General features: G+C 37.6%; 3 long non-coding RNA genes across 3 annotated transcripts in view; 1 reads left to right on the forward strand and 2 right to left on the reverse strand.

The window, feature by feature from the left end:
• Positions 1–2,363, forward strand: part of LOC144296146 (uncharacterized) — a 36,440-nt gene extending 34,077 nt beyond the window's left edge. The window contains exons 4-5 of the long non-coding RNA XR_013363303.1: positions 1,371–1,545; positions 2,236–2,363. This is a non-coding gene — a long non-coding RNA (uncharacterized LOC144296146). The remainder of the gene's footprint in view (positions 1–1,370; positions 1,546–2,235) is intronic.
• LOC144296147 (uncharacterized) lies at positions 1,234–26,206 on the reverse strand. Its single transcript, XR_013363304.1, has 5 exons — positions 25,565–26,206; positions 21,595–21,802; positions 20,965–21,013; positions 19,552–19,621; positions 1,234–4,051 (listed from the first exon to the last, which is right to left on the reverse strand). It is a non-coding gene; the product is annotated as an uncharacterized LOC144296147 (long non-coding RNA).
• Positions 26,207–26,300: 94 nt separating this feature from the next.
• LOC144296149 (uncharacterized) lies at positions 26,301–27,252 on the reverse strand. Its single transcript, XR_013363305.1, has 2 exons — positions 27,162–27,252; positions 26,301–26,443 (listed from the first exon to the last, which is right to left on the reverse strand). It is a non-coding gene; the product is annotated as an uncharacterized LOC144296149 (long non-coding RNA).
• Positions 27,253–27,580: the final 328 nt, after the last annotated feature.

A 27,580-nucleotide genomic window follows, 5' to 3' on the forward strand; every position in this document is an offset into this window, starting at 1 on the left:
AAGTACCCCCAAGTGTCTGCCTGTAGCTTGAAGGGAATTTCTTTGTATGTATATTTGGGTCCCACCCCCTCCTTTTCATTGTCCCTCAATATCCTGCCACTTTGACATTTGCACCTCTAATTTACATTTCTTCTGACCAGTCAGACTGGTATTTGCAGCTTGGGTTCCATTTCCTTCTGCTCCACTGAGCTGGAAAATATGGATAAATGTGGACCTTATATCTTGTGCTTTCTTGCTTTTAAGAATTGCAGTCCATCTACTTACTGTTTGCTATAATTGTTCATCAGTGTCTTCAACAGGTCTTTTCCGCTATGTCTACTTTTTATATTGATGTCATTGGGAGGCTTAGTTCAAGTCAAGCTACTTTGACATGATTAGAACTGTAACTCTGAATTTAATTCAAAACATTAATTTTGTATTTTAATATTTTATAAATCCCAAGATCTTAGTAGATAAACTAGGAATAAATGCTGAATATTTACCATATACATAGACATGGATGGAACTGGAAGTATTATGCTGAGCGAAATAAGTCAATCAGAAAAATATAATTATCATATAGTTTCACTCATATGTGGAATATAAGAAACAGTACAAAGGATAATAGGGGAAGGGAAGGGAAATTGAATGGGAAGTCATCAGAGAGGGAGAAAAACCATGAAAGACCTTTAACTATAGGAAACAAACTGAGGGTTGCTGGAGGGGAGGTGGGTCGGGGAAAGGATGGGATAATTGGGTAATGGGTTTTAAGGAGGGCACGTGATATGATGAGCACTGAGTGTTATATGCAACTGATAAATTATTGAGCACTACATGTGAAACTAATGATGTACTATAAGTTGTCTAATTAAATTTTTTAAAAAATAAAAAAAGAAATAGAGCAATGGGCATGAAGTGTCCAGTTCAGTGAAGGGAGAGCTCCGTGAATTTGAACAAATGTCTTTACCCTGGGACCACTACTCAGATCAAGATATAGCACATCTCCAGCACCCCAAAAAAGTTCACCTGCCCTTCCCCCATCCCCGGCCCAGGACAACAAATAATTGATACCAACATCAATTTCTTTGCCTGTGTTACATTTTTATTTTAATTAATAAAATCACACATATGTTAAAAAATGTTTTACAAAGGAAGAATTAATATTGTACTTCCAGATGAGTCTATTCCATTGCTTTTCATCTTTTAGGCCCCCTTTTTTTATTTATTTTTTTATTTATTTTTTATTTATTTTTTTTTTTAGGCCCCCTTTTTTTAAAGAAAGTTCGATTTATTGCATAGATATCATATTAGGAGGGCTACCCTTAACAATAACAACAGACAACTCTACCAATAGCAGTTTATTTTTTTTTTATTTTTTATTTTTCCAATAGCAGTTTAAAGAAAAACAAATTTGTATTTATATAAGAAGTCTAGAGCTGATTAGTGTCATCAAAGACCCAAGATTTTATCATCTTCCTGCTTGGCCATTCTCATCTTCACGCTATTAAGCCTCACGGTAGCAGGAAGGCTGCTGGAGCTCCAGTACCACATCCTTTTCCTAGTCAGGTAACGAAGGGACAAAGGATGGGCAGCCTGGGTGGCTCAGTGGTTTAGTGCTGACTTTAGCCCAGGGCATGATCCTGGAGACCCAGGATCGAGTCCCATGTCGGGCTCCCTGCATGGAGCCAGCTTCTCCCTTTGCCTTGTGTCTCTGCCTCTCTCTGTGTGTGTCTCTTATGAAAAAAATAAATAAAATCTTGAAGAAGAAGAAAAAAGAAAAGGATCAGCCAAATCTAAACTCACGTGTATAGTTTCAAAACATTTTATTGTGGAAAACTTTAAACATATACCAAAGTAGAAAATCAAGTGTAAGGAACTCCATGTACTTATCAAATAACTTCAGTAATGATCAACTAACGCCAAGCCTCTCCAGCTATAATCCTACCCAGTTCTCACACTCCAGAAATACTTTGATGTAAGCCCCAGTCATTTTTATCATTTCATTTGCAAACATTTCAGTATTTGTCTCTATATGAAAAAGTTTCTTTGTTTAGACACAAACACACCACTTTTGCATGTCTAAAAAATTTTACATTTGATTTAAAAATAAAATATTTGATATTTTTATAGATGTCATACTTTTTTTTTTTTTTTTAGTTTCTTTGAAGCATCATCCCCTGCAAATTCCTGACATGGTTCTTAAATCTTTTTTTAAATAGATGCATAGATAATATTTCTTTTTTCTTTTCTCTACAGTGCATTTGTTGAAGAAATAAGACTGTATTTCCTGTGATTTCCCATGGTCTGGGTTTTGCTGATTTCTTTCCTGTGATGTCATTTAATATGCTTCTTGTTCTTCTGTGTTTGCTATAAATTGATAGTTGGATCTAGAGGCTTGATCTAATTCACAGATTCACATTCAGCACTGTTTGGCAAGAATACTTTATAGGTGTGGTGCAGTCTTCCATCAGGAGACAGATAACCTGCATCCCCTTTAAAAGTAAACTTTCCCAGAACACTCTGTCATCCTCTCCTCTGCCAAACAGTCTTCTGCTTCAGACTTATTGGCCAGAACTGGATCATGTGACTGTCCCTAGCTGCTAAAGAGGAAGGAGATTAAACATCTGACAAAGCGAGCAGGACTGGGGCTTGGCCAATTACCACTCCGAACTAGCTCAGGGCTCTCTTGCAAGGAGGGCCACAGGAATTACATGGACAACAACACTGTCTGCCACAAAAACCCATGATTAAATGTAGGTAATAAATGTTTTTTATAAAGCATTATGATATAAATAATATTTATTGATGGCTATTAAATATTAAGGAATGATTAGGTTAATGATAATTTGTCGTAATACTCTGTTATATTGCAAGTAAGTTCAGCTGTATATGGTAGTTTGTAGTAAGTACAATACAAAATGGCCCTTTATTTTTTTTTTTAAGATTTATTTATTCATTTATTTGAGAGAGAGAGAACAGGCCCGCCTGTGAGGAGGGGGCAGAGAGAGAAGGTGAAAAGCTGACTCCCTGCTGAGCATGAAACCTGACATGACATGGGGCTCAATCCAAGGATGCTTAGATCATGACCTGAGCAGAAACCAAGAGTCAGATGTTTGATTGACTGAGCCATCCAGGTACTCCCTAAAATGTCACTTTATTTTAAAGACTATTTATTAGAGCAGTTTTGAGTTCACAGCAAAATTGAGTAAAAGATACAGATTTTGAGGTGCCTGGGTGGCTTAGTGGTTGAGCATCTGCCTTTGGCTCAGGTCATGATCCCAGGGTCTGGGAATCAAGTCCTGCATTGGGCTCTCTGTGGGAAGCCTGCTTCTCCCTCTGCCTATGTCTCTGCCTCCCTCTCTCTGTGTCTCTCATGAATAAATAAATAAAATAGTTTTTTTAAAAATACAGATTTCTCATTTACCCCTTGCCCTCATACCTAAAGAGTCTTGACCATTTTCAGTATCCCCCACCAGAGTGGTAGATATGTTACAACTGATGAGCCTACAATGACACATGATGATCACTCAAAGTCCATAGTTTACAGTAGGGTTCACTCTTGGTGTTGTACAGTGTATGGGTTTGGACAAAATATATGATGACATGTATCCACCATTATGGTATCATGCAGAATATTTTTACTACCCTTAAAATCCTCTGTATCCCACTTATCTATCCCCTCTCCACCACCCCCTGGCAATCCCTGTTATTTTTACTGCTTCCATGGTTTTGTCTTTTCTAGAATGTCATATAGTTGAAACACACAGTAAGTAGTCTTTCAGATTGGCTTCTTTACTCAGTAATATGCATTTCAGTTTCATACATAATGTTTTCATGGCTCAATAGGTCATTTTAGTGCTAATTAGTATTCCATTGTTTGGGCATAGCCTCTTTGGGTTGATTGAATGGATAGTACGTTTACTAGAACAGTTCATAGAATATAACAGAGGCATGTTATATAGGGTGAGGTCCAGAAGGGTCCAAAGCACAGGAGTGTCTGTTCCTATGGAGCTGGAGTCCACCACCCTCCTGGCACATGGAGATGTTCAGCAATCTAGAAGTTCTCCAAACCCTGTAAATATTTTTATGAAGGCTTAATCACATAGGCATGATCAATTATTAACTCAATCTCTAGCACCTCTCACTTTCCTGGAAGATGAGGAATGGGACTGAAAGTTTCATGCTTCCAATTGTGGTCTGGTCTTTCTGATGACCAGTCTCCGTTATGAAGCTATCTAGGAGCTCACCAGGAGATATTCCTTTCATGCAGGAAATTCAAAGAGTTTTAGGTGCTTTGTGTCAGGAACCAGGGTCAAAGACCATATACTAAAACAAAAAATGCTTCTAACACCTGATCAATTTAAGAAATTATAAAGGCTTCAGGAGGTCTAGTCAGGAGCCAGGACAAAGACCAAAATGTATATTTCTTATGGTATCACAATACTACAATTGTGGATTGGATATGTGAAATCTTTTCTGTGTTGATTATAGAATCTGGGAACCCCACCCCAATACAATCTTTTCCTTATACTGTTAGAAGTTGCAAAAATGTCATTGTCTATGTCCTGCATTTTGATTGAATACATACATTTTTTAGCATATTTTGAAAGCATTCTGAGTTGGTTGTAATTCCATGTACCTCCATACAGGAAAGTTTTACAAAATGACATGCCTGATTTTGAATGGGCTATTTCTTCTAAAGATTCAGCTTTCTTCAGTTGCCTTTTAGACTAAGATTTTAACATAATCCTTCCAGTCTTTAAGACCCTAAACTAAATGTTAAATTAAAGTAAAACTTCTAGAACTAGAATCTAATTTCTTTGAAAGGCAAGGATGTACTTTTACTATTATAGGTGTTTGGGACAGGAAATATTTTTCCATATAGCTGATGGAGGTCCAAGGAAGACTGCTTTCTCACTAAAAGCTTTCAGGCCATTTTGTTCTAGTGGAGAAAGGGGGAAGAGATGGTGAGGTATGGTGGCAAAAAAAATCCAAAAAAATGAAAACAAAACAAAACAAAAAAAACCCAGTGAGATAAAAAAAAATGTAAAGAAAAGACTTGTGGTAGTTTTTAACTGAAGTTCTTTCTTAACATAGTCAAAAATGAAATTCCATAAAGAATAATAAATTTAATACTACTATTGTGAACATAAATATGAACCATAAAAGAATGCAAAAAAGAAGAAAGAGCATATGTATATGGCATTTGAGATCCATAAAACATTAATATTTTTCTGATAAGAATAAATTTTTATATATTGAAACAGGATATTGATATATAGACATGTATATCCCTTACATCTAGTGAAAATTTAAAAACAAAAGCCCTCATGGTACATAACTTATTTTAAATATAAAAGCATGTTTTAAATAGCCTTTTAAAAATTGAACCTTACCTTTACTCTGGAATATTATATATTTCAGTATCAAGATAAAACACATCTTCATTATATACAGAGGACACCATCAATATCTAATCTATTCAGAAGCTCTTTCTCTGCCAGTGAATCTTTTATTTAGTTGAAGAGAAAATAACTGTCCTTGGCATAGACAAGAAAGATACTCAGTGATGTTCTGAAAACATCAGAGCAGCATCCTTACTCTCCATTAGGGTTTAATACCATAATTATAAAAAATGTCTTTTATTTTGAGAAATCCATTTTTCCTCAGTAAGACAACTGCAAGCCTCTATTTACTTTGGATTAAACTACTCTAAATCTCAGTACACATTCCCATACTGTCCATTACACCAACAGAAATTCATTTCCATTTCATTACATATTTTTGTGTCTCTATGTTTGTAAATCTTAATTCTTCCAAGTAGTCACTTTTTATGTGCTTTGTAGCTTGTATTGCTATTTCTTCATTCCAAATTCTTGCTGAAATGAACGTGATATTTTTATTCTCCTTCTAGTTTGCCACAAGTAGTGACAAAAGCATTCAACATAGGCTTCATTGCATTTCTTTCTAGCAATTATTATGCATTATAATTAGCATCCAGTAATAAATCTATTTAATTCATAAACAACCTTTAGACATATACTACCTGCCAACTATTTTGCTTGGTGCTGAGTATGCATTTTCTGAAGACATGGCATTTGCAAGCTATTTAGAAACCTAAGAGGAAATATAATTTTAAGGCATGACCATTTGGATGACGCAAGATTCAGAGTACCTCAAAAATTCTGATGTTATATTTTTTTCTTTGTCTATAAAAAGGCTTTAAAGGGGGAGAGAAGGGTTAAATTGCTTTAATCTGAGATAAATAGAATTTAAAAACCTAATCCCTCATTTCCTAACAAGCCAAAGTTTTACTGTGGCTCAAATATCTCTAAGTCTACCATGTGGATATGAACTGTTTTCCAGTTATTAAAAAATGTGTCAGTAAATTTCACTTTTAAGTGAACATACATCCTTGCCTAACATTCCTTAGCACTATTTAAATTAGGCATTAAAATAATAACTTCCACATTAAATATTCAGCAAAGCATCTATAATTCTGAGCATCTACCATGTATGAACTATATCAGAAATAAGAACATAAAAATATAATGTTGAGATAGACTACGCCTGAATCAGACACACTAAGTGTGGATTTTACTTTCACTACTTAGAAGCTTTTGGTCTTACTTCCTAACCTGGTGACTCTTTAATTCACTTTTAAAACATTGTTTGCAACCATATGATTCAGTAATTCCACTACTGGGTATTTACCCAAAGAAAACAAAACCACTAATTAGGGAAGGTGCATCCACTCCTATATTTATTGCAACATTATTTACAATAGCCAAGATATGGAAGCAACTCATGCCCATGCATGGAATATTAGTCATAAAAAATCGAAATCTTATCATTTGCAACCACATGGATGGACCTAGAAAGTATAATGCTAAGTGAAGTAAGTTAGAGAAAGACAAATAGTATATGATTTCACACATATGTGGGATTTAAGAAACAAAACAAATGAACAAAGAAAATAGAGACAAACAGAAAAACAGACTCTTAACTATAGAGAACAAAATGATGGTTACCAGAGGGGTGGTGGGTAAGGTAATGGGTGAAATAGGTGAAGGAAATTAAGAGGACATTTATCATGATGAGCACTAAGTAATGTATAGAATTATTGAATCACTATATTGTACACCTGAAAATAATATAACATTATATGTTAGTCATACGTTGATAAAAGTAAAGTAAAACTATTGTATAAAATAAACACATCAGTGAATTACTGTGAGAAGTAAATGAATTAACATACAAAAATCTCAGTGCCTGGGGCTTCCTGGATGGCTCAGTCAGTTATGTGACCAACTTTTGATTTCAGTTCAGGTCATGATCTCCTGCTTAGGAGATGGAGCCCCACAGTGGACTCTGCAAGCTGAGTGGGGGGTTTGTTTGAGATTCTCTTTCCCTCTCCTCTGCCTCGCCTCCCCACTTGTTCTCTCTTTCTTTCTCCCTCTCTCTTTCAAGTAGATAAATAAATAAATAAATAAATAAATAAATAAATAAAATCTTTAAAAAACAAAAAAAAAGCAGTCTCAGTGCCTGCATGAACTGAGTGAACTCTAAGTAAATGTTATCCACTATTATTAACATAAGTGTTCCAAGCATTGATAGGTCAATCTCTAATATGTTTACCATTTTCTAATTTCTTCTTTTTTGAGTCTTGTTCTGTTGAAAATATTCTGTTGGATTGGGTTCTTTTTTTTTTCCTTAAATATTTCTAGGCTTATCATCTAGTCATGAACAGAAAGGAACTATGCAGAAGGCCTGACACATTTCAGCCTCTCCCATAATCACAAGGCAGCAGATTTTTAAATTATATTGCTATAACAGCATGAGAAAGTAATATTTTTCTACTTAGAGAGAGGCATACAGGATAAGGAACTCATCCTAGGATATCAGTAAAGGGATGTCCACCCAGTATTCTCAAAGTATTTCTAAAGCCATGTTCTCCTGAGTATTTACAGACAAGCATTATCTTCTTTCCACAGACACCTTGCTTCAAAAATACATGTAGAAATTTAGGAAGTTATCAGTACCAAGCACAATCTAAGTTTTCACCTCCCACAGCTGCCAACATACTTTTTGGGATCAGGGAACCTTCCTAGGCTCCTCTTCCACCATCATAGGACTCAGAGAACCCCCTGTTTCTATGGGGTAAGTTGAATGGAAATGTGTTCCTGATGTTTTTGAAATGTATTTCCCATAAAAAAAAATATTCTACATGAGGTTTTGGTTAGTAAATCATACTATTAACTTTACATTCTAAGTATAACATCAGGTCTATAGTTTTAGACTACCCTGGAGACTCGATCATTATTTAATCATATTATTTCTAAGGAAAAGTGGTTTTGCCAGAGACGTTCCTGAAAAATTGACTTTTAAAAAACACAAGGTCTTGACCAGACTCTACTTTCACACCAGAGTCTACTCTTAATCTGTGTTTTATCACATATTCAAAAAAATCAGATATTTAGATATATCTATACTGGTGTTTTCTGAAATCCAAAGTTTGCTTTTCTGGAAATTTGACCTTCAAATGCAGTTGTATCATGAAGAACCATTATTGATTTTCCTCTGGGATTAAAAATAGATACTTGTATCCACTGAAGAAATTTGCTTTCCTCCTCACTTCTAATTATTGACGAGTATAGTACATTTTTCCATGCATACAAGCATGATATGTTGCAAACATCTTGAGACTCCTACCCATCCAAGCTCTGATGCATTACTGATTGCTTTTCCTTCCAGTAAAGTTTTCATTTCTCCTTCAAATCCAATAGGGGACATCTGTGTGGCTCAGTGGTTGAGTGTCTGCCTTCAGCTCAGACTGTGATCCCCTGGTTTTAAGACTGAGTCCCACATCAAGCTCCCTGCAGGGAGCCTACTTTTCCCACTGCCTATGTCTCTGCCTCTCTCTCTCTGCCTCTCATGAATGAATAAATAAAATCTTAAAAAAAAAAAAAATCCAACAACAGAGTTGCCTTCATGGTTATATGACCTGTGCTCCTAAGGGCCCCACGTTTGGTTTAATGCTCTGCTATGGTAGTCTTGAAATTCTCAATAATTTATCTTTGGACTTGCATTTTGTAAGTGAAGTCTGATGAGATAGCGGGGCACACTGTGGTCAGGAGAGGTATGCTCAATGTGCAGATCCATGATCCTTGATGCCCCTTTAAGTACTACATTTACAAGGTGCCTTGAGCATAAAAACCCAGTGGACTCCAAATGTGTGGGAGTTCGGCGTGACTCAAAGAGACCACACAGTAAGTGTGTGGAGTCTGTGACTGAGTAAACAGAAACACTGACAGCCAGAAGTGGCCTACTTTGTGGTCAAACCAAACTTATATCAAACCCATAAAGAAGGCAATGTTATTCTGTATGTTGGCAAATTGAACACCAATAAAAAATAAATTTATTATTAAAAATAATAATAAAATAAAAAATAAAAAAAAGAAGGCAATACATTCTAAGAAACACAAATGGCCAAGGCACCTTAACTAGTCATCTTTTCTTGTGTTACTTCCCTGAATTAGCTAACAGCCTATAGATGGAGCAGCCCACGGCTCCTTTTCCTGATGTCCTCCATCACTCACCAGTACACCAAAGGCAGAGAATGTTGGTGGAATGTGTGCCTGTCAAGAAGTGCTATGACAGCTGAGTGAGTTTTCCACAGCATTCCCCAACCATTCTGGTAGGAACGTGATACATATGCATGTACGTGCTAACAAAGAGCCTTTGTGGCATTTCGACGATTCTACACCCAGTTAAATGTTCTAAAATATGCATCGAAAGCTGGCCTTGCTCAATATAAAGATGAGCTGAAAATTCATACTAATAATTTAAATTTTTAATTTTCCTTACTTTGAATGACATTAATTAGCAAATGAAAGCACCATGACAAGTCAACAGAGAAATTACAGAAGAAAGGAAAAAGCTTTAGATGTTCGTACCTAAAAGATGATACTTTTTCCTGTTTTTGGAGCAAAGGGCTCCTGTATTTTTATATTTTGCACTGGACCCTACAAGTTATGTAGCCAGTCCTGACTGACAATGAACACGTCACACATAGTTACAGCGGGTGGCTCTACTTCATTGCTTTCCAGAAAGTTAATAATATAAAAGTTGTGAATGTAGTTTCAATTCCATACTAAGTAATAAATAGTCAGGATGGTAATTCATTTGAAAGGCTGAAATTTGGCCTTTTTAATTGTATTTACTGTAGTGCTTCATTTGATTCCCTTCCCATGTCACACCCCTTGCCATGTGGTTTCAAAACACATTACAATCATTGTCAAAATATGCTGCCTCTTATTCTCTTTGTTCCTATTATTAAGCAAGGAAATGCTGTGGGATCCAGGAGAGAAGTGAACCACAGAGGCCTTCTTCATCTCAGAGTCCATCATATCTGATTTCCAGAAAATGTCCTCAGCAGGTGCAATGCTTATTTAATGCCAGAGCAGAAAGACAGCTCACACCTAGCAGTCATGCACCAGCGATGCCTTTGCGTGGATGTGCAATTTATTTGTTCCAGATTCTAAGATCTCCTTTAATCTCAGGCTCATCCTTCTCCCCTGCCTATTTCTTCTGGCCTGAAGTAAGCCCTAGGCGGAGCGCCCGGCCTTGCTGAATCTCCTGACTCAAATCCGGAGATAGCTGGTGCCAGCCCAAACTCTCCGCCTTCCCCCTCACCAGAGTCCCCCCAAATGCCAGATCTGGCCTTTTGACTCAGCACAGCCCACCCTTGTTTTGAAACTTCTCCTGCTTTGTCTGATGATCTGAGGTCAGCTTTGTCTTTGGGACTCAAGGAATCGACACATCCCTCCGGGCTACTTGGTATCTCAGCAGTGAATGTAGGTATGACGGGTCTCTGAGTGAAGCGCAGACAAGAAAGTGATGTACTGAGCCCGGGAGAGTGAAAATAAGGTTGAGCAAGTAGGAGGATGGAAACCATTAAGGGAATCTTTCCATCACCTACTCTTTGTGTCATTCAGGGGGACCCAGAAAGTATTATGTGGGTGACTTCAATGTTGTAGGCTCTGGGAATATAATGGTGAAAAGGAAAAAAACAAAAACAAAAACCCAAAGGTCTTTGTGGCACACACGGGTAGAGACATTCAAGCTGAAGAAGACAGTACATTGCATTCCTTCATTTTTATAAAACTATTATTTCTATTCCGTTCGCGAGGGAAAGAGCAACCATAGAAAATAAAACCAAAAAACACCCATAGTGAAAGAAAACCAAAACCAAAACAAAACAAAATCCTCCCCACAAAACAACAAACCACAGGGCTGGTGCAAAAAGCTGATTATGTTAATTCTTCCTTGGAGGACCGAACTTGAAAAGGAGAGATTTAAGTACCAATTTTGAGAAAGGATTTGCCTCATGATTCCACTTGGGGTACTACTATTAAAAAAAGGGGGGGGGGAGCTGAGGAAATGAATAAGCTTTCAGGAGCATTTAAAAAGAACCATGACAGCATCCATAAAGGGGGGAACAAAAAGGAAACTCTCATCACACTCATTATTTTGGCTTCTCAGTATCCTAGCTTTTCTCTGTTTGCAGAATCCTTCATTACGCCGTTTTTGGTGGGCACAATGTGAGTATTTTCAATGCTTTTGAAGGCAGCCTTTGTGTGCAAAAAAAGAGTATTCAGAAGAGAACCTCTTTACAATAAATAAAAGAATTAATCTTTAATGATTAAACATCCAAATTCCAAACCCTAATTCACCCTTGAACGTTCACTTCAAATTATGATTCTTATTAATTTATGCATAAATCAATAAAACTATGACAGGTTTTAAGGTAATAAGTGGTATATATGGTCTTATTCACAAATTTGCTTTATCACAGCCCTTGAAACAATTTTAACTGAATTTCTAAATTTAGTATGGCTGATTTTCTTTTTAAGTGCTATTTTCTGACTGAAAAAAAAAATGTCAAGTACTATGGTAAATTTTACCATCTAATGGGTTGAGCATAAATATTATTAAAGTAACTTCTCAGACAAATTGATTCAGAGCTTGGGTCAAAGTTTTGCTGCAAGGGAATAAGCCTTCTAAGAAATTCAAAGAGTTCACCTTAGTAGAGGCATTTTATAGTAGGAAAAAAATGGCCAGAGAATCATTTTAGACTGGATTTTTTAAATTCTTGTTAGGGAGACTGCAGGCTGGATAAACAGTGATTACAGGTCCTGAGGCATTTTGCAGGGTAGGAAGTTAGCTGGAGTGTTCTTAGAAGAGGTTCTTAAGCTAATTAATGTCTATCAGAAAATTGTTCAAGCGTTTTATCATGTATGTTAATAAATACCTCCCAGAAGGGGCTCCTGATCGTATCACACCACAAAGTTCTGCCTCAGTTCAGGACTGGAACAACTCTCTCAAGATGGTGACTCTTAAATTAACATGCATGTTCTAACATCATAGTAAATTTCTGCTTAAAATTTCAACCGACAAATTATCCAGTTAAACATGTTTTAGTTTGAATTACTCTGTCATAGTATATTATCTTTGATATAAATATCGAGCATGCTAAATTGCACAGAATCCTTAACACAAAAATGCCAATACGATCAAAAATGCCAGTTGTATCAGTCTGATTCCCCTGAATGTTCTCATAGGAGATTAGATCTTCCCAGGATTAAAAGATCCTTATATACTAGAGAGGCACTAATCCTGACTGGGGTTATTTATTGACCAAAGATCTCAGCTGAGTTTGAGGTGTGAGACTTTGTATGCACAGGAAATTTTTTTCCCATCATACCTGCGGGGGTCCCCTTCCACGGTCACCAAGTCCAAATCTCCAAAGAGGGCTACTCTCTTAGTTCATGTAGTTTACGTCCTCACATTTAAAACTTAGAGTTACCTAATTTTTCCATTTGTCAGGGAAAGCCTGAAAGCTCCACCAGGACTATAGCTGATTTTGTTATATGGTGTTACATTTCTTTGGCTCTTATATATTGAATGATGTTGTGTCAAACTCTACAGGCCATTTTGTAGGTTCTTCACCTCCTGAAACAATTCTCCTGTATCTCCTTTGAATTTGCTGGAATCTTTTAATCATCCAATCTGGAGCATCTGATGTCCAGTGAGAGCAGAAGCAGTCAGTGGAGCTGGAGGCACAGATGTGGTGGTGGCCATGTCGCTGACCCATGCGTGGTGGCGATGGCTCTGGTACCAGTGTGCTCCCAGGGCAGGGCCTGGCAGTAGTTCTGGCTAACTTGCTTCCTTTGGTTCGGAATCATTTGTCAAGTCTAGTTCCCCATCTCAGTGGTTCCTAATAGCTTTCTAATATATTACCTTGATGCTTATCTGTTTATAGCCAGGAACCTTGATATGCAAACTTTTGCTGAAAGGAGAAAACCTTTCATGAAGCTTTAATTGATAACAGTTGGGTTTAGTGTTGAGCAACCTAGTAGCAATTTGTACCTAGATGTTTCTTTAAATCACATTTTAGCTGGTGTGTCATTTTAAAGCATTTTGTACTAAACAGTTAATCTGTTCCTTTGATAAAAATTAATAAAAATATGTATAAACTCTTGGAGATGCATAGCAAATTACTGAAGGTGATTACTTTCGTGTGATGGAATTATAGATGGCATTTTCTCTATTTGTGTATATTTTCCAATTTCCTAAAATAAATATTAACAACCTAAGTAATGTTTAATGTTTTGAAGTTGTATATTTATAGAAAATAGTGTATGTGATTTGAATATTGCTAGGGCCTTTGAATCATATCATCAACTTTAAGTGTTGAAGACAGTATCCAAATGATAGACACAATACCTAGGAGAATTTAATTGGAATCCGTGGGGCAACCATGGAATCCAAATGTATTAAATTTAAAGAAATATGCCCCAATCTCTTAAGACCCTCATAAGACTGAAGTAATAGATTGCCTTGTTCTGTTATTTCAGGTTAACTTATTTCAAGTTATCTCAAATTTGCTCTTTACTTTTAGGCAATAGTGATCTTGTTTCTTAATTATTTGTATGACTTATAAAAACTATCAAAGAGCACTGTGTAAGAAAAAATAGTACTTATATTATTTTAACCTGTATCTCATTGTTCAACCAACCCTTAAGCTTCTGGTCATTAAATTAGTAACTGAGTAGAGCATTCTCCTTGGGAATTTAACTTGAGAATTGAATGTTAGAGAGGAAAACAGACTGATACACAGAGACATTGATAAATCAAATATGAGCAATAACACTAAAATATTTCAGGAAAATGACACTGCTAAAATAGCATTTAAAGCTATAAATTCCTCTCTGAGCACTGTGTTAGCCACGTCCCATATGTTTTGATGTGTCAAATATTCATTATCATTTACTTCAAAATCTTTTCTGATTTCAATTATAATATCCCATAGCACTCATGGATTATATAGAAGTATGTAGCTCCATTCCAGCACTGTATAGCTTCAGGCAGCTGAATAAATTGAAAAACATAACATTAACAATGTCTAGATAATATTTCTCAGACATTATTGGGAACTTGAGGAAATTCCAATCGATATTCCCTTGGGATTTAATATGGCACCCCCAAAAGTAATGCCTTATTTTATCTGTAACAATAAAAGATGCAAGAAGAGCCCACAATTCTGTTCCTTTCTGTCAATATCAGTTTCCTATTTTTGTTTTAAAATATGAGCTTCTGGGTTGCCTGAGTGTTTCTAACACCGGAGTTGTCTAAGGGTTTCTCACTCTTGGCCCCTGTTTCCTCCGCTGCAGGATGGCAGGGCTGGACTAGAAGATCCAAGTTTCTACTGTCCCATGGAACCAATTGTTAGGACAGTGTAACGTTTGGAGATTTCTTGGCATTGGGGGAATCCCAAGGGCAGGTAAAGTGGTATGAAGAGAGGGGGATGACACAAGCCTTGTGGGTTACCCTGTACACAAGAGCGTGGCTATCCAAATGACTCTCCAAGGGGTTTTCCACCTCTCATCATGAGCCCAAACTCTGGGGACACCTACTGGAGACCTATTGGCAGGATGTCATAAGAGCACTGGGTCTGGTGTGGGTAGCATGTGAGGATCTTTAGTAAGACACTCCCCACAGATGCCTGTCCTGGGTGTGGTCAGCCTGCCACTGGTCCTGTTTGCATTCTGGCCAGACATCATTTCAGCAAGGACAAGATTACAGACTAGGAAGCAAGGAATTTGCACATTTGATACTTCAAGTATTTGTAACAGGAACATAACTTTAACTAATTAGAATCAAAGGTCACTTTTATAACTCCTCTTTGGAATACAGAACAGAGTTTAAGCCACTGTGTTTTGTTTTGTTTTGTGTTTCTTGTTTTGTTTTTTTGTTTGTTGGTTTTTGTTTTTGTTTTTCTTAGTAAACTTTTGTTTTGTTTTAACCTTAGGAACGTTTTAGATTCACAGGAAAAAAAATGTGCAGACACTACAGACAGTTCCCATACACCCCACACACAACCTCCCCAATTATTAGCCTCTCACATTAATGTGGCACATTTGTCACAACTGATGAACACTATGGATATATTCTTATTAACTCAAGTCCATATTTTTTCAGATTTCCTTAGGTTTTAATCTTTTCTTTTTTATAATTCAGGATCCCATCCAGGAAGAGCATATTACCCTTAGTTGTCATGTCTCCTTAGAGCCTTAGTTGATTAGGCTTTGAGATGGAGTTGTGAATATCATACTTGCCTGGAAGCAGACAGCCTTGAGGTCCCATCCTATATTAAAAGCTATGATTTTTATTTAATTCTGGGTCAAGCTTTTGGTAACAGGGGGGTCTCTGGGATTGGCCGTGGCTTAATGATGGCAGGGATTATGTTCCTCTCAAGGTGCCTTTGGACAAGGGATGGGAACATGGGAACATGGGAACAGTGCTCCAACAGGACAGGGTCCTGAGCCCAGGGGGTTTGACAGGGGGCTGGCTTCAGGCCAGACACACAACTTGGAAACATCAGGCACAAAGAAAACAAGAATGACTTTGTCTCGAGACACTTTGTTTTACTAGAATAGTCTACCTTCCTTCAACACTGTGGAGGGCTTTTTATCACCCTGAAAATGAAGCAGTTGGGTAATGCAGCAAGGTTGACACAGTTGGACTTAGCACATAATGTATTTTTTTCCCTAAAATATGTGTTTTTATTGTCATTGCTGGCTTTCTGAACGATGTGGAATGAGAACCATTTCCAGTAAAATGCTGACGACATTACACATTGTGTAATTATTTGCAAAGAATGCGCTTTTGTCTGTATGAAAGACAGAGTGCATTTATGCTGTATCCTCTGAGTGGTCTGTAGGTAGAATCGGTGCTGGTTCTGCATAAACATTCACAGGGTCACTGCTAGGATTTGCTGTACAAATAGGCACAGATCAAAAGAATATCGATGTAACTTTGCCAGCCTACAGTCTGTTCTGGGAACATTTGATTAGAAAAGATGAGAGTGAATGTAAAATTGTATGCATATCATGTCTGCCTCTGACAACATGTGCTTTTGAGGATATTGAGGCAAAGAATACACACATATACATGTGCATGCATGCATGTGTGTGTGTCTATCTTTCTGTCTACACATACAGTTTTGTTTGTTGTTTGTGCTAACGATCATTTATTGAGCACTGAGCTGTGCCCAGCATTGTCCTTAATGGATTAAATGGGTTATCTCATTTAGTTTAAACTTCCCAACAACCCTGTGGGTGTGGGTAGATGTCACTTTCCTCTGCCCCTCTCCCATTTCAGAGGGACTCAAGGACAATACTCAGCATCTCAGATCTTAAAAGTGACAGAAGCTAGATCAAAGCCCAAATCCAGCTAGATAAATGCCTGGGCTTTTACCAAACAGATGACGTAACACTTCTAGAGCAGGGGTTCATACATTGGGTATGTGCCCTGAGTTTACACCAAGACTTTGTAGTGCTGGTATGGGCACAGACAGGTCTATGGCATCAGTGTTCAGATCCTTGATTCTTCCTTAGGAGTTCTTTCCTAAAACTGGTCAGCCCAGGGAAGCATCATCTGGTGAGGCATCCTGAAGGTTCTCCTTCCTGATTCCCCACCCCCTTCACTTGCAGGGCTTACCCCCTAATGGTGCTCACTTCTGCCTCACTGTAGAGGCAAATCTCTCATCCCTCCCAGATCTCCTGGCTGTGAATTGTCAGCTGTTGTCTTTTCTTAGTTGTTGACACCGATGTTTATGACTTTGCCAGATACTGTCAATTCTTTCTAATTTGGTTGGCCATTTTTTCCCAACAGAGAATGGGAGGTTTGCTAATTTCTAGAAAGTGTGTAAAGCATTTGTCTCTTCTAATCACTATATTTTCCAGTGCTTATTTTTCCGCACAGAAAATAGTAAAGGGAAAACCAACCAACCAACCAACCATGTGATTCATAAGATTTAGATCTCAACAAATCTGGTTATGACTTCCTGCCCCCAAATCAGTTGTCTTATTGACAGGTTATTGACTTCCTAACTGGTCAGGTTGGCCTGGAATATAGTGATTTCACATCAAACATGTCAAGATTTTTTTTTTAAACTGTTTAGCAACTCCTAACTGCCTTTTTAAAAGTTTTTTTTTTTTTTCCTACTATACGACTGATTACTCTAGAACATGATCAAAATAGAGACATCTGGGTTGTTCAGTGGTTAAGCGTCTGTCTTCAGCTCAGGGCATGATCCTGGGGTCCTAGGATCAAGTCCTGCATCAGTCTCCTGACAGGGAGCCTGCTTCTCCCTCTGCTTATGTCTCTGCCTCTCTCTCTCTGTGTGTCTCTCATGAATAAATAAATAAAATCTTTAAAAAAAAGAACATCAAAATAAAATTAAAATTAAAATCAACAAAATGCCTATCTATATTCTAGGATTCATGCACTGCTTCCTTCCACAATCTCTGAGGACCATATGAGGCTACTATCTGGCTCAGCCCACTGTCAGCATGAGCAAGTATAGCACCCTTCCAATCTCCCATGCTTCTGTCTCAGAATGATATGCTAGAATGAATGATAGTTAAAATTTGGAATTGGAGTCAGAGTGATCACAAATAAGAGCACAGACTGCCAACAACCTGACACAAACTAACTTTCCCAAGAATCATAAAAACTCCAGTCAAAATACAAACATACCTACCTACTTACATGCATATATTTGAAACCTGTTTTATTTCACAGACATTAAAGATCCATGCTTCTGATAGAAAGCTGTTTTAACAGAAAAGCAAAACTTAGATAATCATGGGAGACTGGATGTTCATCACACAAAAATTTTCATTTCAGTTTTATGTCACAGTGCTTCGAAGATGGATGACTTTCTACCAGGATGAAAAGTGTTTATAAAAATAGACACTATATCTCTTCCCAAGAATTATGAATGATGGTGAAATCTGACCAGGCATGGAAGCTTAACTATTCTCTGGAAACCATGGATGAAAACAGCTTGAATTGATACCAAAAAGAGCATTAGAGACTCTGCAGGTGTTTCTTCAAATCGAATCCTCATTTTCCAAGCAATTAATGCTGATTCAAACCAATAGGACAATAACAAGGGGCCACATTCAGAGGATCCCTGTTGTTTTGCACAACTGTATCTGCTAAAGTAGCTCAGCCACAAATCCTGCTCTTGCAGTCTCCTGGGGAGTGTGAGCAGCATGGAGGAGCTATAATCCCACTCTGTGTGAGTCTATGGGTCAAACAGTGACAATTATTTATTCTGGTAATTAACTCCTACCTCCTAGGAAGGACCAAGACTGTCTTCTTCTTCAGATTCTCCTCAGGCATAACCCACACATACATACATACTAATAATACGAAATATTACTACAGACTACTAAAAAAGTAGTCCAAAACAAGAGGAGTGCTTAGTTGCAGCCAACATCAAATGGAGCATCACTAGGAGAATGGGGTTACATCCTATGTCTCACATCTCAGTTCAATTTAACTCATTTTCTGAGTTTACACTTAACGCCCACATGAGATAAGGCTCCTATTTCAGGTTTAATATTAGCAGCAATGACAACAACTAAATTTATTATTTGGTCATCAATTATTTACAAGGCCCTACCATGCATCTAACACTGTTCTGGGCAGTGGCAGACGACACAGTTTCATGCTGCTGACAGTTTAATGGGGGTAAGAGACTATTGTCAGCTAGGTAAGTCAACACATGCTATGTCCATGGTGTTACATGTATGGCTAAAATAGAGTTAGGTAGAGGCAGGCCAGGAGTGCTGGTATGGAGGCAGTAGTTGCGCTGCTCATATGTCACCCTCGGTTGGGTGGACACTTGAACACAAATCTAGAGGAAAGGAGGCATTGGCCTCTGGGGTAACAGGTGAGAGAGTCCAGGAGAAAAAGCATGGCAGCAGTGGGGAAGACCTAGAGGCAAGATGGCCAGTTTGACTGAACAATAAGTGTGTGGAAACAGAGAGGGCAAGGGTAAGAAAATGTAGATAAAATTTTGTTAGGACCTCGGCTCTTCACCGTAGAGAAGGCAGCCTTGGGAGGGCTGTGAGCAGAGGCAGTGCAGAATCCAGCACCCTACCCCCCCCATATTAGTTAGAATGATGGAAGCACAATGAAACAGAAACAAATTACCTGACTCCTAGGGGTAGATCCAAGTTTTGTTTGCTCTGAATCTTACACAATTTCTGGCTGTGTGGGATTTCTGTAAGAAAAAAGGGTATGTGTTTATGAATAACAATTAGGTATAACGGTGATTTTGTTAGACAAGAGAATAAATCACAACAACTCTCAAAGTATTTAAATAACACAAAATCATAAAAAAGTTTTAAAAATACTTATTTTTAAATGAAGTATTTGAAATGCCTCTGTTACTTTTTTTGGAGAGGGAGCAATATTTTTGACTGACTACTCTTGATCACATCTTTGTATGACAAGTTAGTAACATTTTCTCAATGGAGAGAATTAGGAGATAATTTAGTCTTTTTTAATTTTATGGGTTGCATTGTATCCCCAACAGAAAGAGATGTTGAAGTTCTAACCTCCAGTATCTCAGAATGCGATCTTACTTGGAGATAGAATTGTCACAGATGTAATTAGTTTAATATGAAGTCATACCAGAGTAGAATGGACCCCTAATCCAAGATGTTGGGTATCCCTGTGAAGACCCAGAGATATAGGGAGAAGACCATGTGGGGATGTGGGCAGAGACTGCAGTGACACTGCTACAGGCCAAAGAATCTCTGGAGTCACCAGATGCTGGAAGAGGCAAGGAAGGATCTTGCCCTGGAGGCTCCAGAGGGAGCATGGCTCTGTAAACACATTGACTTTGGATTTCTGGAACTTTTCCAGAACTGTGAAACAATATATTTCTGTTGTCTTAAGTCACCCAGTTTGTGCTACTTGGTTATGGCAGCCCTAGGAAATTAATCTAGTAAGATTGATTAAAATTTGTTTTGTATTATAGAGAATTTAGAAAATATATAATTTAGCTTCACAACTCATTATCGGCAATGTGATAAAAATAATCAGTATTGTTGAACTTGAGAAAGACACGATCAAGTTTCTGTCCTATTGGGCTGTTACGGATGATTTCATGTCATTTCCACATATATACATATATATACTTGTGTGTGTATGTGTGTCTGTGTATAATTAAATTGCTGAAATTCTTGACAAAAAGAATCTATTTTGACTAGTGTTAATGAGAAATAAATCCTTCACTAAAATTTTGCATGTCTGATGACCAGAAGATATTTTATGCAGATTAGCTCCAGGTTCTGGGAACTTCAAACCTTGTTTCCCCTCCTTTATTTACATTTTTTGGAATTCCAGATACAGGGTTGGTGTTCATATTGCAGAATAACCTCTGGCCTGGCATGTTCATAACATGGTGCTCGGTAAGCTGGCAGAGTGGATGGTAGAAAAATGCCTGGAAGACATTCTGTATTTGAAATAGCTAGAAATAATTTGGCTCTACCCAAGAAATGACTGAGAATCATAATAACCACATAGTACCAAACTCAAACACTATGTACCCAAACTTACTTTGCCCTTATGTGGATCCTCCAAATTTCATTGGCTGCTCCAGTACTTCCTAGTGGTAGGGGAGGTATGACAAGGATAAGTTAGAGTGGAAAGAGGAGGCAATCTTGACCAATCAGAATTAAATACCTAACATTTACAACTTGTACAAAACCATATGAATTTCCAGGGCTTTGGAGAGCTCCTTGTACAAGGGAGAGGCAGTGCACTTTGTATCTTATTAGCTTTGTGGTAAATACTTTCCTGTCTCACATTTGTTGTTAGGGACCTGACAGTTGTTTTAAGGGCACAATGTGATGATTAATTTTGTGTCAAATTGACTGGCCTAAAGAATGCTCAGATGGCTGGGAGAACTATTTTTGGGTGTATCTGTGAGACTGTCTCTGGAAGAGATTAGCATTTAGATCAGTAAGTGAGGAAAGGAGATTCCTTCACCAATGTAGGTGGGCGTGATCCAATCTATTGAGGGCATGATCCAATCCAAATAGAACAGCAAGGTAATGAAAGTGTAAATTCTTGCTTTCTCTTCTTGAGCTGGAACACCCATCTTCTCCTGCTCTTAGAAATTGGAGCACGTGGCTCTTAGGCCATTGGATTATGGGACATATCCAAGTACCCAACCTCTCCCCTTACCCTGGTTCTCAGATTTTCATTCCAGACTGGGAGTTACACCATCAGTTGATGCTTGAACTAAATTATACTGCCAGTTTTCCTGGTTCTCCAGCTTGCAGATGGCACATCAGCAACTCTCAGACTCCATCATCAGGTGATCCAATTCCCATAATAAATAATTTTCTTCTTATATATATAGTTCCTTCTGGTTCTCTTTCTCTGTAGAACACTAATACATCTGGATTTATAGATTTGTTTTGTCCTTCAGCACAATGATTCTCAAAACACAGTGTATATAAGAATCACTGTGCAGGGTTGTATGTATGAAATATGTATTTTGTAAGTAATTTAAGAGATGTTTTAAGTTAGTCATTAGAAGATAACTCTCATCATGTAGAAGGAAACTCCACAGATGCTCCCTTTTAAAATCAGATATTTCCGCAAATAAGCAATGGAATGTACCTTCTAACAAGAATGGTATTGCATCCATATATCTAAAAATAAGATTCAGAAAAGGGAAAGCCCCCACTTCTTGATATGAAAAGGAGGCAGGTGGCCTTTGCACATCTTTGTTTCTCAAGTGTTAAAGCCTCATAGGACATGGAGCAGTTTTTCAATACATCTGTTTCCTGGATGAGTAAAGATTGAATAGCCAACATTAAAGATCAAAAGTATTCATTGCAAAGTTTTATTTTTATGATATATGAAAACAAGATCTCAATTTAGAATTTATAAGAAATAATTTAGTCTAAAATGTCTTTTTAAAAAGATTTTATTTATTCATAAGAGGCACAGAGAGAAAGAGAGGCAGAGACACAGGCAGAGGGAGAAGCAAGCTCCATGCAGGGAGCCCAATGTGGGACTCGATCCCAGGACCCCAGGATCCCAGGATCATGCCCTGAGCCGAAGACAGACACCCAACCACTGAACCACCCAGGCGTCCCGTAATGTATTAAATGAGGAACACATAATTCACCTAAGGTCCCATGGTTAACTATTTGTTTTGAAAACATCTGCTAATAGTAACAAAGTAAGTATTATTGTAATTATAAAAACAACAATTAGGGATCCCTGGGTGGCGCAGCGGTTTGGCGCCTGCCTTTGGCCCAGGGTGCGATCCTGGAGACCCAGGATCAAATCCCACGTCGGGCTCCCGGTGCATGGAGCCTGCTTCTCCCTCTGCCTGTGTCTCTGCCTCTCTCTCTCTCTCTCTCTCTCTCTCTCTCTGTGTGACTATCATAAATAAATAAAAATTAAAAAAAATAAAAAATAAAATAAAAACAATTATTATTATAGAAATTATATAGGGCTCAGCAATCACCAAAATAACATCTTTGATCAATAAGAAAACTTATTCTATGCTGCTCAAATTCAGCCAGAATGCCCATGAGACCTGTAATTACAGTGACTCATCCCTGAAAATATTATTGTGAATAGTCCTTGTTCCTACAAGAATGCACTAGTCTTTGCTTATAAAATTTCCCTGAAGTTAGAACAACTTAGAGGTGATGATTTTGGATACAGAAATTATTACATCAGGTAAATCCATCAACAGTGTTTCAACACAGTGGGTTTTATGTTTTTCTCAACTTTTTAAAAATTCTGCTCCAAACACATTGTTTACTTACACAGACTTCTTTCTATCCTGGTGAAATCACAAGTTTGGTTAATGACCTTATTGAGGATAAAATAAAATGTAGTCTCTGGATTCTGAAAAGGATCTTAGGAATAAATCTGATTCAAACTTTTAAATTTAGAGATTAGGGCATTGAAACCACAGAAATGATTTCCCTGAAATCACATTTTATGGAATAAAGCACCTGGTATTTTATCTGATCTCTCCACTATGTTGCTCTCCTGTAGCAGACAGATAGCTCAGTTTTCCAAAATCATTGGCTTCACCCTCCTCTCTTTCAAGTTAAAATTTAGACTCCTAAGCCTGGCATTTGAGACTCACCCTAATTTTATTTCATGAAATTTGCGTGAACAACATTCACCATTTCTCCTCAGCACACCCATGCTGCTAAAGGTAATTTGACCTTTTTCCAGGTCACACAACATGACTTGCTCTGTGTGCAATTTTATAAAATCAGAAAGGTCTGTTGAGCTGACGAGACTGCCACATAAACAAGATGCTAGACAATGGACTTAGCTAATGGATCAATTTCATTTAGACGAAGGTTTGTTCATAAAATCCAAAGACCAATAGGTTCCGAGTCAGAGTTCTATACTGTTGGAAGAAGAAACTGAAGAGACAGAAAGAAAATTTATAAGTAGACTGATATCAACATCTTATCATTTATAAAAACCAGGTCATGTCAGGAAGGGAGTAGATGCTGAAAGAGGTTGTCAAGGTTCTAAGTATAACGTAGAAACATGCAGGAAGTTAGCTCTTTCTAAAGACATCTGGATTTGCATTCAAGGCATCAGGTGGAACTAAATGGGATGATCAGGAACACAAATTCCAGATAGAGAGACAAGGGTAATGACCTAGGGCTAGGCTCAGATGACTGAGCACCACCTGTGGACAGGACCATGACAGTCAATACAAAGATGCGGTCACCTTTAATTCTGATTTTCTTAGTCTTGTGTAATCAGAATTGACAGATATTTCTTGAAGGGCAAAGAAAGACCATTCTTTTCCCGATATTTCTGGATAGCCAGTGGCCATAGCAGAAATCTGAAGCAAAAAAATCTAAACAAACACACATTCTTATGCAACTATCGCCCTTCTCCCTCTGTATCCAAATTTCAGTTTTTTGTCTCTGAGTTTGGTGGAGACATGAGTATTCTTTATTTTGGATGTTCTTCGTGGCAGATTTTGTTACTGATATCTGCATTACTTTAAAATCATTGATAAGAGTCCCTTCAGAGGAGATTCATAATAAGAAACTAAGAACTATAAACAGCAGGACCAAAATTCAGTTCAAGTGTGCTGGTACGTGGCCACAAAAAAGGTAAAGCTCCTTCAAGCTTATCAGTATGGAGAAGAGAATATAATTTGGAAAGAGTTTTCATTACGACTATAAAACATACACCTAAATTGCTGAAAAATGGGGTGGATTCAGAAGCTCAAAAACAGGGCTCTTCACAGGATCACCCCTAAGTAAAATTAGTCATAATTTTATGTCCTGAGGGTCCTGAGGGTCAGGACAATTGGGGAGAGGAGGAAGAGAAGAGCAGGAGAAATTTATCAGGAATGTTTAGATAATTTTCACAACACCAGCAACGTGTATTGTCTCCACTTTCAATGAAACCCATTATTCTAAGACATGGCTACCTGATATGCCTTCTTAAATGGGAAAAAAAAGAATGGAAGAGTATCAGTTAGATTCCCATGTTTGTCAAAGAAGGTATCATAAATTTCTCATTATGGTGCATTGTTTGTTATGTCAGTGTTTATAATAAAACATAAATATTCATATATTAAATATTAGAGTAATTGAGATATTGAAGTGTAACCCAAAAAGGTAAATATTCTTAGGCATCATTATGATGTCAATTTTTAGTTTTTCCCTAAGAGTTAGAACTTTTTCTTTTGTTTAGGATTTCATTTATTTGAGAGTGAGAGCAAGAGAACACAAGCTGGCAGAGGGGCAGAGGCAGAGAGAGAGACAGACTCACTGCTGAGCAACCTGACATGGGGCCAGATCCCAGGACCCCGAGATCATGACCTGAGCTGAAGGCAGACACTTAACTGACTGAGCTACCCAGGCGCACCCCCTTCTAAGAGTTAGAATTTAAGAAAGCAACCAGTCCCCTTCAGTTACAAAGGCACAGCCGTAAGCTCTTTGTAAAGTCTTTGCACATGTGTTGTATCTGACTGACTCCCATAGCTATGCATGCTGTCTCCAGCCAACAGCACATCAGGGCTATTTCTTGCCCTCAAGCCAAGTTCAGCTCATGTAAAATTAGTATGTACAAGACAAGCACATCAACTTGGTGCAAGGAGGCCAAATAGAATATGAAAGGAAAGCACATGCTAACGCACCTGCTTCAAACTGTCTGGACTCTTGGCCTTCCAAGGTTATCCACCAGACATGTGGAAATATTAACTGAGCTAAGATTTACTGCCGAGCTGCCTCGCCGTCTGCCACACACTTCTTCCACGCTGCAAATCTGTTTTCTAACTTCAGTCTGTCTGATGACTAGAAGAGGAAGAAAAAAAAAATAATAAAAGGGCAGCAAGAAGAGCAAAAGGCCAAAAGGCTCTCGACAGGTTTTTCATCAAAGAGGAAATATCCATTTCTTGTTTGATCCAAATATAGAAATTTTCAAGAAAGAAAATAGCGGCTATCTTTTACAAAATCTCTTGCTAGACTTCATTTGTTGTCCTTTTCAAGAGGCTATGTTTCCGTATTTGCCAAATTGGCTCACTTTAAGGGCTCTTTGTTGCGTCCCTAAAAGAACAGAATGTCTTGTTCATTTACATACAGTAAACAGATGTTTCCTCCAAACAGCACAAAATTGGGAAATAATTCCGAAACTCAATCCATTCTCTGTAGCTTTGAAAATCCTGGCTCACAAGAATCCCAAAAGGATGTACTGCCAGTTGTTTATATGTGCAGATTATGTTATAAAAACATGTTTATGAAAGACCATTCATCTTTTGTTTCCTGCATACTGAGTTCAGTTTAACTACTATTTCAGAGACAAGCATTATGGTCTTCTATTATTTATCTATTTGTGTTGTGATAAAACTGGGATCCATAAACAGACTGGCAATATACATGTCAAACTTGCTTTATTGTCTTGGTTCAGTTCTGCTTCGGATGTTGAAAATGAAATTTGAAAGAGAAATATTTTCTTCAGAGGTCATTGGTTAATCCTCATTCATCTGGCAAGGATCATTTTCTCTCTGTCTTTCATTCTAGAAATTAGGAAAAATAAAAATAATTCTTCCAACTGTCCTGGGATTTTTTTTTTTTTCATTCTCATCAATTATCTTAGTAAGTCATCTATTGACTTTTCTCTGAATTCCAAATAGAACAATAATTTGTACCTCGATGCTGAATATAGCAGAACCTAAAGAAGTAAGTTGCAGTGGACATAAAACATTATGGAAAAATTGCTCAGATCCCTGTAGGTTTTGTTTGCTTTCTTTTCTTTTGTTTTAACAAGCCAGCAAACTAGGTCGTTCCAAGCCTACAGACCTAGGAAAGCAAACTAATTATAAAACTGAGCAAGTAGTGGGGAAACTACCTTTTCCCATCCCATCTCAAGCCCCTTCCCCTCCACCTCTGCCATATCAGACAAGGAAGACAAATCCTAGAATAATCCTTGGATAAGACACCTAATACAAATAGGTTTTGGATTCTCAGGTGGTTTCCCAAGAAGGTCTCAATTCCAGAAATTACCGGATTCTGAACAGTTTCATTAGGTGGGAGGTTAGCATTTGTTTTTTTTGTTTGTTTGTTTTGTTTTTTTCTGGTGAGGCACTTTTGAAGATTACAAAATAAAAAGTAAAAAGCCCCACCATGGACACAGTCAAATTTTTTTAGCCTATACATAACCCTAGTGCCAACACTATTTGAGGTCTATGAGAAGACTACTTTTTTCCAACTACAGAAGAAAGGCCAGAGGGGTACCTTGCTGGCTCAGTCAGTAGAGCACGTGACTCTTGGAGGTTGTGAGTTCGAGCCCCATGTTGAGTGTAGAGATAACTCAGAAATAAAATCTTAAAAAAAAAAAAAAAGAAAGGAGATAATGTTCTGAGGTAAAAAGTCTGTAGTCACATTGTTTTTGTTAAAATTAGTTTCAAGCATTTATTAAGCACCTACTATGTTTCTGATACCATCCTAGGTGCTGGGAATAGTCATAAAACAAAAAATCCCTTATATTCTAGTGGAGGAGAGAGAAAGAGACAATAAACAATGAAATATAATATATGTTAAATAGTAATAAGTGCTAAGGAAGAGAAAAAAGAACAGGAAAGTGGTATTACCAAACATATGTGGGTTAACATTTCAACCAGGGTGAATGAGAGGCTTCACAGGGATGGAGACTT

The sequence above is a fragment of the Canis aureus genome, chromosome 24, assembly GCF_053574225.1.
Source record: "Canis aureus isolate CA01 chromosome 24, VMU_Caureus_v.1.0, whole genome shotgun sequence".
NCBI classification, from domain to species: domain Eukaryota; kingdom Metazoa; phylum Chordata; class Mammalia; order Carnivora; family Canidae; genus Canis; species Canis aureus.